Below are 13,282 nucleotides of genomic sequence, written 5' to 3'. Positions count from 1 at the left end.
CAACATTGCTATACATATTTGCTGGATGAATATAATACAACCATATAGCTTGTTTTTCGTGCTAAAAAAGTTGCTAAGCTGCTGAGTAGCTTTATTGATATATCTATTTTGTAGCTTTACTTTAAAATAATGTACAAAAACATGTTCACATAAACAAAAACAACTAAATGGATAATGGATAACCTCTACATGACATTACTATTATTTACAAAATGGCCATATTCGAATAGACATAACTAATTATTTCAAGTATAACTCATTATGATCCACCCTATCTTTCAACAATGTCCATTCACATGTTGCTATTTTTCTACACACTACTATTATTTACAAAATATCCATATTCAAAATACACATAACTAATACTTTCAACTGTAACTCATTATCATCCACCCTTTCTTTCAACAATGTCCATTCACATGTCACTATTCTTCCACAAACTATTATTATTTACAAAATATCCATTTTCAGAATACACATAACTAACTATTGCAATTGTAACTCATCATCATCCACCATTGCTTTCAACAATGTCCATTCACATGTCCCTATTCTTCCCCACTCTATGCTATTCTTCCCCACTCTATGCGTTACGACGTTTCCTTTGCAACATAAGATGCAAATGCTAGTATAATAGTTTTTTTAAATACATGTGTAATTAGCAATTCGACAATTTTTGTGTATCTAACTTAAGACAGGTAAAAAACTTGAATGGCAAATCAATTTCCATTGTAGCAAAATGCAATGGTGCAATGATCTCTACTTCTACCTATGTATCGTGGGCATTGATTTAAAGATGATACTTCTTCCTCCTAGTTTAAGTGGAGTTCGACATTATTAGTTTTTTTGGGCGTGGGTTTTCATGGGTATCCATCCCAACTCAATTTACGACTACGTTATATAGGTGTTGAAGTTACGTATTTATATTATTTGAAAATTTTATAATGGTTTAATATAGATAATTTAAACCTATTTTATTTTCATAGTATAATTTAAATGTTTTTTAATAAAATCTTAAATTTAAACATAATGAAATTAATTAATTAATTTAAATTTTATCTTATTTTATTTGAAAAAATAAAATTTAGTTTCATTTAATTAAATATATTTTATGATATAGAAAATTATAATTTTGCATTAAATTTATATTGGTTGTTAATATAATAAAGATGTTAGATCTTAAAATTTTGTGATCTATATTGTAAATGAGAATGTTTTTGGCATTAATCACATCATTAGCAGTTGGTTAGAATTTTGTGATCTATATTATAAATCAGAATGTCTTTCGGATTAATCACATCATTAGGATTTTGTGGACGTTTCGAACATACTAATGTGGTTCATCCTCACGACAAAGGTTATATTTTTTTTGAATTTTACTCGGTCAAAATAAAACAAAATAAAATAAAATAAAAAAGATTTTAACATTTTTTGTTTTTCTTATTGTATTTTTAATCCATCTTAACTCCAAATCTACCAAAATGGAACAAATCCCTTGACATGCAAATCCTTTTTAATGTGAAAATTACATATTAAAAAAATAAAATTGAAAAAAAATCCATTATATTAAACAATATTATTTAAAAAAAGTCTTTGGTTAGAAATCACATGAGAGATTTTTTGTTGGGTAATATGAATTGAATTTATATATAATGATTAATGTATTGATATGAATTGAATTTGTATATAATAATTAACATATTGATATGAAATGAATTGATATATAATGATTAGGGTATCAAATTTAATTTATTTAAATTAATATGTTAATTTTATTATATTTAAATTAATTTAATATTTTGTTTTGATATGAATTAAATTTATATATAATCATTAATACCCTTACACTACATGCATTGGTTGATAGAAAATGTGAATGATAATAATATAGTCAATTACAAACAATCTTCCTTGCAATCAATTTGTCACACCTATTAGTTTTTCCATTTTCTAATATCAATCATATGAAAAGAGTACATGGAATCATAGACCATTAAAATATTTAATAGTAGTTTTCTCGAATGTTAATCATTGTGATTTATGGAATGTTAAACCCCAAATAATTTTCAATGGTAGTTATTTTCTATTACAACATTTGAATGTAAAGTAATTAACAATGTTGAATGATGGAAAATGGGAATAATAAGAATGTGGCCAATTATAAATAGTTTATAGTTTCGAAAAGAAAACATTTTATTTAGGATGGATGTATGATTCCAACTCTACGTAACTAAATTTTATAAGAAATAATTACTATTAGTTTATAGTTTCAAAAATAAAACATTTTATTTAGGATGGATGTATGATTCCAACTCTACGTAATTACATTTTATAAGAAATAATTACTATTAGGACTAGATCCATCGTAAATAAAATGTTTTCTTACCCAAAATGTTTGCTTCATGAATAATTTTTATGTGCGCTTACACTGAGAGAGTATGTAAGTTTTGGGGGTGAGAAGGAGAGACGAGGGGAGATAGAGATATAGATGGTTGTTTGCTTCATGAATCATTTTTATGTGCTTACACTCAGAGAGAGTGTGTATGTTTTGGTGGCGAGAAGGGGGTGAGAAGGAGAGAGAAGGGGAGATAGAGATATAGATCGATGAAGAGAGAGGGAAGAAGAGGGAGACAAAGACACGAAGGGAGGAAGAGATTTAGATATGGAGAGAGAAATGTTAGAGAGAGAGAGAGAAGACGAAGAGAGAGAGGGAGGGGAAAGGAACGGAGAGAGAGAGAGAGAGAGATATGGAGAGAGAATGTGTATATTTAGCGGCTAAGATAGAGAAGGAGAGACAATGGGAGATAGAGATATAGATGGAGGAGGAAGAGATGTGCTTACACTGAAATCAATGCACACTACTAATCTAATTACTTTGACATTAATGTACATCATACATCTAGTTGCATCAAATCAGAAATCAACATCTACACTAAAATCAATGCATCTAGTGCACAAAAATCAAATAGGATTAGAAATCAACATCTATATTGAAATCAATGCAGGTAGTGCAAGCAATCAAATAAGATTAGAAATCAATATCTACACTGAAACCAATGCATTTAATCCAAGCAATCAAATATGAGTAGAAATCACCATCTACATTGAAATCAATGCACCTAGTGTAAGGTATTAAATAGGATTAGAAATCGACATCTACACTGAAATCAATGCATCTAGTGCAGGAAATCAAATAGGATTAGAAATCAATATCTACAATAAAATCAATACATCATGTGCAAGCAATCAAATAGGAGTAGAAATCAACATCGACACTGAAATCAATGCATCTAGTGTAAAGTATTAAATAGGATTATAAATTGATATCTACACCGAAATTAATGCATATAGTGCATGTTCTCAAATAGGATTATAAGTCAACAACTATATTGAAATCAATACATCTATTTTAGTGAAACTCCAAAATATTCATGACTTTCTAGATCTAACTTCTATCTATGTATTCGTCTCTGTGTCTCTTTCTTCTTCCCTCTGTCACAACCTTCTATTTTGTGTCTATCTCCCTACCCCTCTCCTTCTCTCTCTTCTTCTCCCTCTCTCCCTCATCTCTCTCTATCTTTCTCTCCCTCCCTTTCTCTATCTTTCTCTTCTTCCCTCTCTCCCCTTGTCATCTATATCTATACTTCCCTCTATCTCTCATTATTTGTATCTCTATCTCATCCTCCTAAACACATGTCACATTCTCTCTCTCTCTCTCTCTCTCTCTCTCTCTCTCTCTCTCTCTCTCTCTCTCTCTCTCTCTCTCTCTCTCTCTATCTATCTATCTATCTATCTATCTATCTTTCTTCCTTTCCCTCTCTATCTCTTCCCATCCACTCTCTCTCTCTCTGCCCCCTCAATCTATATTTATATATCCCATCTATCTCTCTTCCTCCCTCCCTCTCTTTGCTTCTCTCTTCTACCCTCTCCCCTGCCCCGTCTATACATCTATCTCCCCTTGTCTCTCCTTCTCACCGCAAAAACATATACAAGTTCTCTCCATATCTATCTATCTCTCTCTCCCTCCCTCTTCCTCTCCCTCTCTCATTTTTCCTTCTCTCTCTCTCTCTCTCTCTTGATTACTCTCTCCCTCATTGAATCTCTATCTCTCCCTTGTCACTCCCTCTCCACCTTTCTCTCTTTATGTCTTTCTTCCCCTTCCAACTCCATCTCTCTCTCCCCCTCTCTCCTCTCTCTCAAGTCCTCTCTCTTTTTCCTTCCTATCTCCCCCCTTCTCTCCCACATCCCTCCATATTTGCTCCCATCATACACAATCTCTCTCCATCCTCCAACTTTTTCGCTATCTCCCTCCCTCTCACCCCTCTCCATATATATGTCTCCCTATCTCTCTCTTCCCCTTATTTCCTTATCTTTATCCTCTACTTTTCTCTCTCTTCCCTCGTCTCCTCTCTCCCACATTCCATCTTCATCTCTCCCTTGTCACTCCTTCTCTATCTCCACCTCTATCTCTCAATGTCTTTGTTATTCACTCCCTCTCTTTCCCCCTCTAAATACATCTCTCTCCGTCCCTCTCTCCCCCTCCTCTCTCTCTTCCGTTCTCTCTCTTCCTTTCTCTCTCTCACATTCTCACCCACCTCTATGTCTCTCTCCCCCACTCTATTCCCCCTTTCATCTCACTCTCTTTCTTAAATATGATGTCATTGTATTGTATTTAAGAAAGTACGTAAATTAAAAACACACACACACACACACACAAATACAATTGGTTGTAAAATATTAAACCTATATTTTGCATCAATCACGTTAAAAAAATACAATAATAAAAAACTTAATCACTTTATTTCTCACTTCGCTTGGATCCTTGGTTCTTTTTAATATTATATGTATGTATAAAAGTATTCTCAATTTTTAATTTATTAAAACCTTCATTTAATCCCTATGAGTATATCGTTAATCAAATTAAAATAAATTATTTGTAAAATATTTTGATTTTGAAATAAGTTATGTTTTTTGGCATGTGGTATTGATAATCCATGATATTGACCCATGGTATTGTAACAGAATAATTAAGATCTTAAACCCATAACATAATAATTAAAAGTATAGATGGCCCATGGTATTTATAAACCATGGTAGTAGCCCATGGTATTATCATTTTATTAATTAAATTTATAGATGGAACACATCTATATTAATTATTACAAATATATGGATTACAATTGAGCGGACATTACAAATGTTTACTTACTTACATTACATTTCTTACATTACATCTACACATGTGCCCTATACTGGGTTGTTGAGCATTCCCTATACTTGGAATCGCATGAGAGGAAATATTACATAAAATATAATATTGCAATATTATATGTTACCCAATATTTATAACCACCCCCACCTAATAAATAATGGCTAAGGGTGGGGGAATACTAATTAAAATGTAATAATATTAAATTTTACATAATATTTCAGGTCAGACCCCACACTAAATATTATGTTCTACTCAATATTTCCCTTCACTCCTAGTAATTTTATATTTGAGTTTGTTTACATTTAAATTACAAATATAAAGAAAAATTACAATAAGAAGTGAATCCGTTGAGGGGAAATATTGGGTAAAATGTAATATTATATTATTATATTTTATCCCATATAACTTAGAAAAATGTGGATGGAGGTAGGCAAAAATATTATATAAAATGTAATAATTACATTTTTCCTAATATTTCCCCATCTTTGCAGAAAATGTCGAGTGCCAACGTATCCATAATTTTATTTTACCTTTACTGGAAAGTTTTACCTTTATAGCCTACATGGATTCAATGCCATCATTTTCTACAACAAATTATGTATCTAAATATAACATCAAACTAACATGAATCTAGGCTAATTTAATCCCCCCCTTAAATAGATTACATTCCAAAGGAATTCCGTGAGTCAATACCATGGATTTTTAAAATCATGGGTCAATAACATGAGTCATTTTATTATTATTATTATTTAATTGTTATAGGTTTTTTTTTTTCACCAAGCTACAATGTTTACATTACATTAAGTTACACATTTCTACCATATTTGATTTTTATTTTGACATAGTCAAAATGTTAACATTATATTACTTTAGGTTACACATTTCTAGCATACTATACACATTAGATCTCGGCTCAATGAAGAAATTACATTCATTCCTACTACTAAAAAGTAAGGCATAAATTAAAGAAGAATAGTGAGATATAGAGGATCATTGAATATAAAATTTAGTAAACAATATATAAAAAATAGTAAACAAAATGTCATTCAAAGCTAGAAGATAAAGAGAAATCACTTACATTATGCCAAATTTACAGATTCTATAATCTTTCCAACATAGATTTCCTCTCAATCTTGAAAGATGCTCTTTCAAGTTCCAATAACAAATATTTGATAATAAAAAAGTGCTCTTTTTCAATATTGAACTGAGTCACTTATCAAAAGCTTATAGCCTTTACCACTTGCTCTTATGGTGTTTGGATTTGTCTTTGCTTGTCCTTGCTTAACTTCTTTTGGGCATTTGGATTGGTTTAGTCATTGACATAATAACTTTATAATGTTTTATAAGAGAGAAATGGATATTTTGTTGAGCATTGATTAAATGATTCTTTAACTGATATAGCAACTATAATTCACTATTCAGAGATACCATGGTGAACTCTCATGGTATTTCCTTTATTCAACATGATATCCTATGACACATGACTATGTATTTGACTATGAAGGGTCCTATAAATAAACACAAACAGATTTTTATGCCTTGGAAATCAAATTCACTATTCAAAGATACCATGGTGAACTCTCATGGTAGCATCCACGAGCTTTCCTTTATTCAACATGATATCCTTTGAGACATGACTATGTATTTGACTAGGAAGAGGCCTATAAATAAACACAAAAGGCTTTTTATGCCTTAGAAAGCAAACTCTATTTCGAAAAAGTGGAAAAAGTTTGTGAAGTTTGCATTTGATGTTGAGATTGTTTCCTTCCACATAAGTTTGGTTCATAACATAAGTTTGGTGCATATTTCATTCTCCTCTCATTGACCAATTTTCAATATTGAACTGCCGCACTTGATCAAAAGCTTGAAGTCTTCTACATTCTACCTCCACATAGTTTGATCATGTAACTGCACATAAATTTAGTATACACCCATTTCATATTTCAAGTCTGTTGTGAGATCTATTTCCCCTAACTATGCCAAATTAACATGAGAAATGTGAGATTTCTTAAGATGCTTCAAAATTCAGTCTCGAGTTAGCACAAAGTTGCTAAGCCTTTGCTAAACCATTGTGAATAAATGAGGTAGTCATTTCAAAGAATATTGATGCCATTAAGAATACTCATCAAAAGTACAAAGATTAAGGAAAACATTTTTCCAATATTTATAAGCATAAAAACAAATTTCTAAAACAAAAAAATTAAGTTGTTATCATTTCTCATAAGGTTAGGTAAACAAAAGATAGTCTTTATAGATGGTGGAAATCATTATCATCATCAACAACCACCTTTTCTATTCTTAGAAGTTCACCTTCACCACTTGTTCACGTACAAGTCGCCCAACCACATAATATATACACCAATACACATCTATTAGCTTATATCAACCACCTCTCAATGAGTTCATCAATAACTCAAGTACTAATTGGGAAAGTATTGAAATAAAAGTGAAATCTTATAGTTGAGCATTAATTATTTAGAAAAAAATGGTAGCATCTTTTCCCTTCACAAAGAAATGATTGACATGGAAATATTTAAAAGGAAAAATGTTTTGGACAAATTTTTAAACCTACAAACTCTAATAGATGTTGAAATTTTTTGTAACCAAATAATAATATACTGACCAAACATCAATGGAAAATGGCTGGAAGGGCTAATGAACAAATAGACCAAGAGAAACAAAATGGGAATAAGCCTCACACCAGAGCTATTTGTTTTCTCTTAAATAAATTAGTTGTTTGATTACTTTAAACACCGCAACTATTAGTTTTTTCTTAACTATTAACAATTAATCCAATGGCCTAAAAATCTTTCCAACATTCCATAATGGTGGAGAGATGGAAAATATTTAAATTAAATTCACATTAATTTTTTTATTTTATTTTTATAGATTTTTTACTAATAAATCTAACCCATATTGTAAAGCATCTCTTGATTCAAAACTATTAATACACATCTTTAAATCACATCTTAATTCAAAACCATTAATAAACATCTTTAAAGTATTTTCAATATAATCTAATTTAAAGTTAATATAAATTATTAACTAATAATAAATATAAATGATATGGATATTCTCTTTCTTATCTTTTTTTATTATAGAAATAACATCTGAAAAAATAAAAAGTTATCTTCTTAATAAATTATCTTAAATACAAAAATAATATGAACAAAGTTCTCAAAAAAAAGCAAAGTTCTCACAAAAAAAAATGAGCAAACTACTTTAGAGAAGCTATTAATCAAAATACTAAACGTAAAAGGCATTGGTTTAAAAAATTAGAATTATTTTACTTTATGAATAATTTAGAAAAATATCAAGTTTTAAATACATTAAAAAAATATAAAGAAAAAAAAAAAAACAAAAAATATTAGAAATATATTAAACTTATTCCATGTTTTGTATGGTATTTATTTATATATATTATTTATAATTAAAAAACATATATATGTTTTATATTTATATGGTTTTTTCGCGGGACCGTTAGAACCTGAAAAGTTCTATTCGCAATCCGTTAGAACCTGAAAAACTTCTATTCGCAATTGGATATTGAAACGCTCTGTGGGCTTCCAATGTAACCATCTAATTTTAATGGAATATTTGGCAAAGAAAAAGAAAATTCTATTATAATTGGAAATAAATCTTAAAAATCTTATTACATATTTCGCTAAATATATAACTTAAAAATTTTATTACATATTTCGTTAAACATATAATACTTAAAAATCTTATTACATGTTTAGTTAAATATATATTTCTTTTAATCTATACCTTAATTTAATTATTATATTAATGAAAGACATTGTACTGGTTGCGCAGAACTTGCACCTCAGAGAATTCAAAACACGTGAGAGGTTAAGCTTATCCTATAATATATGCTTCGTTATCGATATAATAATTATTATAAGTAGTTAGGCTGAGCTTAAATCACGATATATTGATAATTAGGCAGCATTTTTTAAACAGTTCAGATAATTTATTAATTGTCAATTAATTTTTTTTCAACAATCTAAAATAAGGTTAAGCCAAAACCTGCCATAATAAAAAATCCAACCACGTGGAAGACACATGAGGTGCATGATAGGACGGCTGGGGCGGTTGGCTTTCGCACCCCCCAGCCGTGATCGAGTCCTGCGGCGGCGCCTCGCTGGGCGATTTCGAACGGCTATGTCTTATTCTGCTGGCTTCGGCCATATTCTGCTTCTGCTGGCTTCGGCCTTATTCTGCTTCTGCTGGCTTCGGCCGTATTGTAAAAATATCTGTAGGCTTCGGCCATATGTGGATTTTCTCTCTGAAAAAACGATGTGTGATTCAAAGGAGTGGCATCTATTCTTAGGTGTGTCGTATTGCATTGGAGTTTTCGTGTAGTAAAAAATTCAACCGGTCGATCCATTGGGTTTTATATTTTCTTGAGTCCAGAATATGCGGAAAGATGTTATTTCCACTACATCACATTTCATTTTCTTTAATATATATTATGTGAAATTAATAACATATAGACTTTTTATTTAATAATGTTGAAATTTATTATTATATTAATGGATATATTAAACATATTATATATGAAATATTATTTTTGAATTGAGGATGCGTGGTGAAGCATTTCAGTTTCCTCGATTATTTGATTTTGTTATGGAATGAGCGAGATATAAAAATTGTTTTCAAAAAAATTGGATTTCTTAAATAAAATTCAATTTTTTTTATTTAAAAAAATAAAAGTAACGGGAATAAGTGTTTGAAATAAAGGTAATTGTCAAATTAGGATTATTTATTCAATCATTTTATTCATCTAGACTATTTATTTAATATGAATAAAAAATAGTTTATTTTTACAGATATTTAGGTATTGAATTTGATTCAAATTGGGTAATAAGCAGTACGAATATCTTAAAAAAGGCAATTAGGAAGTAATTGGACCTTGAGAATATTGGTTTTCAGAATATTTATCTAAATAATAATTTTGTATGATTATCTTGTGTGGGTTTGAATTCTATTAAAAAAAATTGGAAAAGGTTGAAAGAGTTCATAAATAGTTATTATTAAAAGAATTAAAAATTAAAATGAAAACCCCTATAGGTTAATAGTCTTTTGGAAAAAAATATTATGACAATTTACTATATATATATTAATTAAAATAAATTCATGTGTATTTGAAGAAGATGATTTTCCGAATGAGTTATTGGTCATTCAAGACTTGGTATAAAAAAAAGTAATTAAGATGCCATGTTATTTTACAAAATGAAATGCTATCATGATGAAATCAATTTAATAATTACCTTTATTAAACAATAAACTATACCTCTAAAAGAAAACTATTGTACATTACATTTTAATGATTACCTACATTTAACAATAAATTATATCTCGAGATGAAAACTACTATACATTACGTTTTGTCTTCCAGCTAAATTCTAATGACTTAAAATATGAGATAAGGATATGGAAAAATATAAAGATAATAAAATTGATGTTATGCATTTAGAAAAATTGCAAATTGATATATGAAGTAGAAAATTTAATTGCCTTTTAAGGGATATGGACTTGCATAAACTTTTGGTGCGTAGTAACCACTATTAAGTTGGCACATTTAGGTATTTATTTCCATCTTATGTCTGTTCCTTTTTTTATGGAAATACTTGCTTAAATTATGGTGAGCTGTAAATTCTAGTAAATAGGCTATTTAAGTGAGTATGAGCTATTTTCAAGGATTTTAATTATGAAGCTTATCAATGAAAATTCATGGCATAAATATTGCAACTACATCCATAAATTATGGAAAAAAATATGAGGTAGTTATCTACATGGCACAAAGGCTATACCTTCGAAATTATGACCCAATCAAATGTTTGAAATTTTTTTCTTTTTAATATTGAAAAATAAATATTTGTCTTCAAAGTTAAACATCATAACTTGAATTAGTCAATATTAAACTAATAGTGGTCAATAGACAAATCAATTGTTATAGTGTTGCCATAAAAGAGAATAATAAAAAAATGTTCTTTCAACTTAACCTGAAAATACCATCTTTAAGTTAAAAGACATCAAAATTGTAAACTTAAACTTTACAAGTCTTCATCCAGTAAGTCCTGAAAAGTTTTCCATAGGTGTAAACAAAAAGTTATATTATATTTTATTATAACTACTAGCTTTGAAAATCAGAAAAATAGTCAAATTGATGGAAATATAAAAATAAATAAAATTAGTTAATCTTCCACTTATAGAACACCATCTATTACAACAATCACGAATCTTATTCTCTATCCTTTCCTATAAACACCACTAGTATATTTTTCAATAACCATGAAGATGAATCCTCCCTATTTAAAACCATTCTGCATATCAAAATATTTGGAACGGGATAGAGAATTTTGTTTGTGCTCCTCCTCCTCTCTTAGCCCGTTAAAGCTAAAACTAGTTCTTTGAGAGTCCACATCTATTTTAGTAACCACAAAAATTATATAAATTCCCTTCAATTTTCCATCTTCTCTAATATACTGCGTGAGAACAATAAATTCCATTTACAAATAAATGTTAAAATAGTTTTTTTACAAGTTCATTATGCTTCTATCAATTAATGGTCGATAATTAAATATAAGAGTTGATTGGGTAGTTTGTTGGAAACTTTTGAGCACTATTGATGGGGTGAATCAATTGTGTGTCTTATTAACAATTTTGTACAAATTTAAACTTCTTACTGAATCACATATATGAGCAAACAACACATTATATTATCTCACGCATATAAACCATACAAGCAGCTAAACCAAGATAACCATGAGAGAAACAATAATCAACACATAAAAAACACATCCACACAAGAGACACAAGATATCTGGTGGAAAACCGTTCACCGGGAAAAAACCAACCATGTTGTTGTTGCACTACTCTCAATCTTCTATTAAACAAAATATGTCTTTTACATATTTTTTCTCACTCCAATCAGCTTTGAGACTCAACCTTATATACAATAGGCCAACACCAATAATTTAGGAGACTCGACCCTATTGATGAGATCAAAAGACTCTGTTCTCTCACGGATATACAAACTACCGTCCGCTGAAAGTCACCACGATCAACGATCTTTGCCCAACTTCAATTGGACTATCCAACTCTGATTGGATGGAGAAGCTTCAAAATCATTGTTCGACTGTTATGAAATCACTACTATACATTATGCATACCTCATTTCATAAATTTTCAAACTAGATCCAAGACTATCTGCTCAACTAGAATCAGCTCTGCAATACAATATCCAACAGTAAGAAAACCTTAATAAAACAATCAAAATACCACCACTAACATGCTCTCAACACAAGAAAAACAGTGGATCACATCCATGCATCAAGACTATGGCCATCCAACAAGATAATTTCTACTCCAATCCTCCAAACAAAACTCTACTACAACAAACTCAAATATGATCTGAACACTAATGCAATACTTCAACAATATGCTCCATTCATGGCCATTTTCACTCATACACTAAAGAATTTATGCTCAGAACTAGTTTTGAAACATTCCTCCTCCATTCAGTATTATCCACTCACTATCACACTCAACCAACCGATACTCAGCTCCAAAATGATGTCTATAAAATGTGTTTGGAAAAAATCATCTTTGGGTTGGGATCAAGAGTGAACAAAGTTGATGAAATGAATCCATTATTACCACTACTTGTGCACTAAAGGTGTTCACATCATTCGAGGAACTTTTCAAACCATTCCCTACCTTTAAAAAAAATCTAGAAGCCTCTCCAAATTTCGATGGCAAATTACATCTAATTTTCATGAGGAATCTAGGTAATGTTTTTGTGAAAGTTCAACTGCATGCATGAAAATAGTTAATCTAGGTTGCAACCACATGCACAAGCTTGTCTTCCAGTGGTTGGAGCTTTTCAACCACATGCACAAGCTTGCATGGGTGCGGTTGGAGAAGACCCTAAGGAAAAATGTGAAACCTCAACCCAAAACTTGAACCGACTGATTGGTCACCTTCTCTAGCTACTGTATAAGCTTCGAATCCTATGTCAAGTCTAGTAACACCTTTGCAAGTGGATCAAACATGTCTCCCGAG

This window comes from Pinus tabuliformis, chromosome J, assembly GCF_031772625.1.
Source record: "Pinus tabuliformis cultivar Carrire ecotype Pingquan chromosome J, CPIR1, whole genome shotgun sequence".
In the NCBI taxonomy this organism is placed as follows: Eukaryota; Viridiplantae; Streptophyta; class Pinopsida; order Pinales; family Pinaceae; genus Pinus; species Pinus tabuliformis.
The sequence above is the reverse complement of the archived record's forward strand: the minus strand, read 5'-3'. Positions refer to the sequence as shown.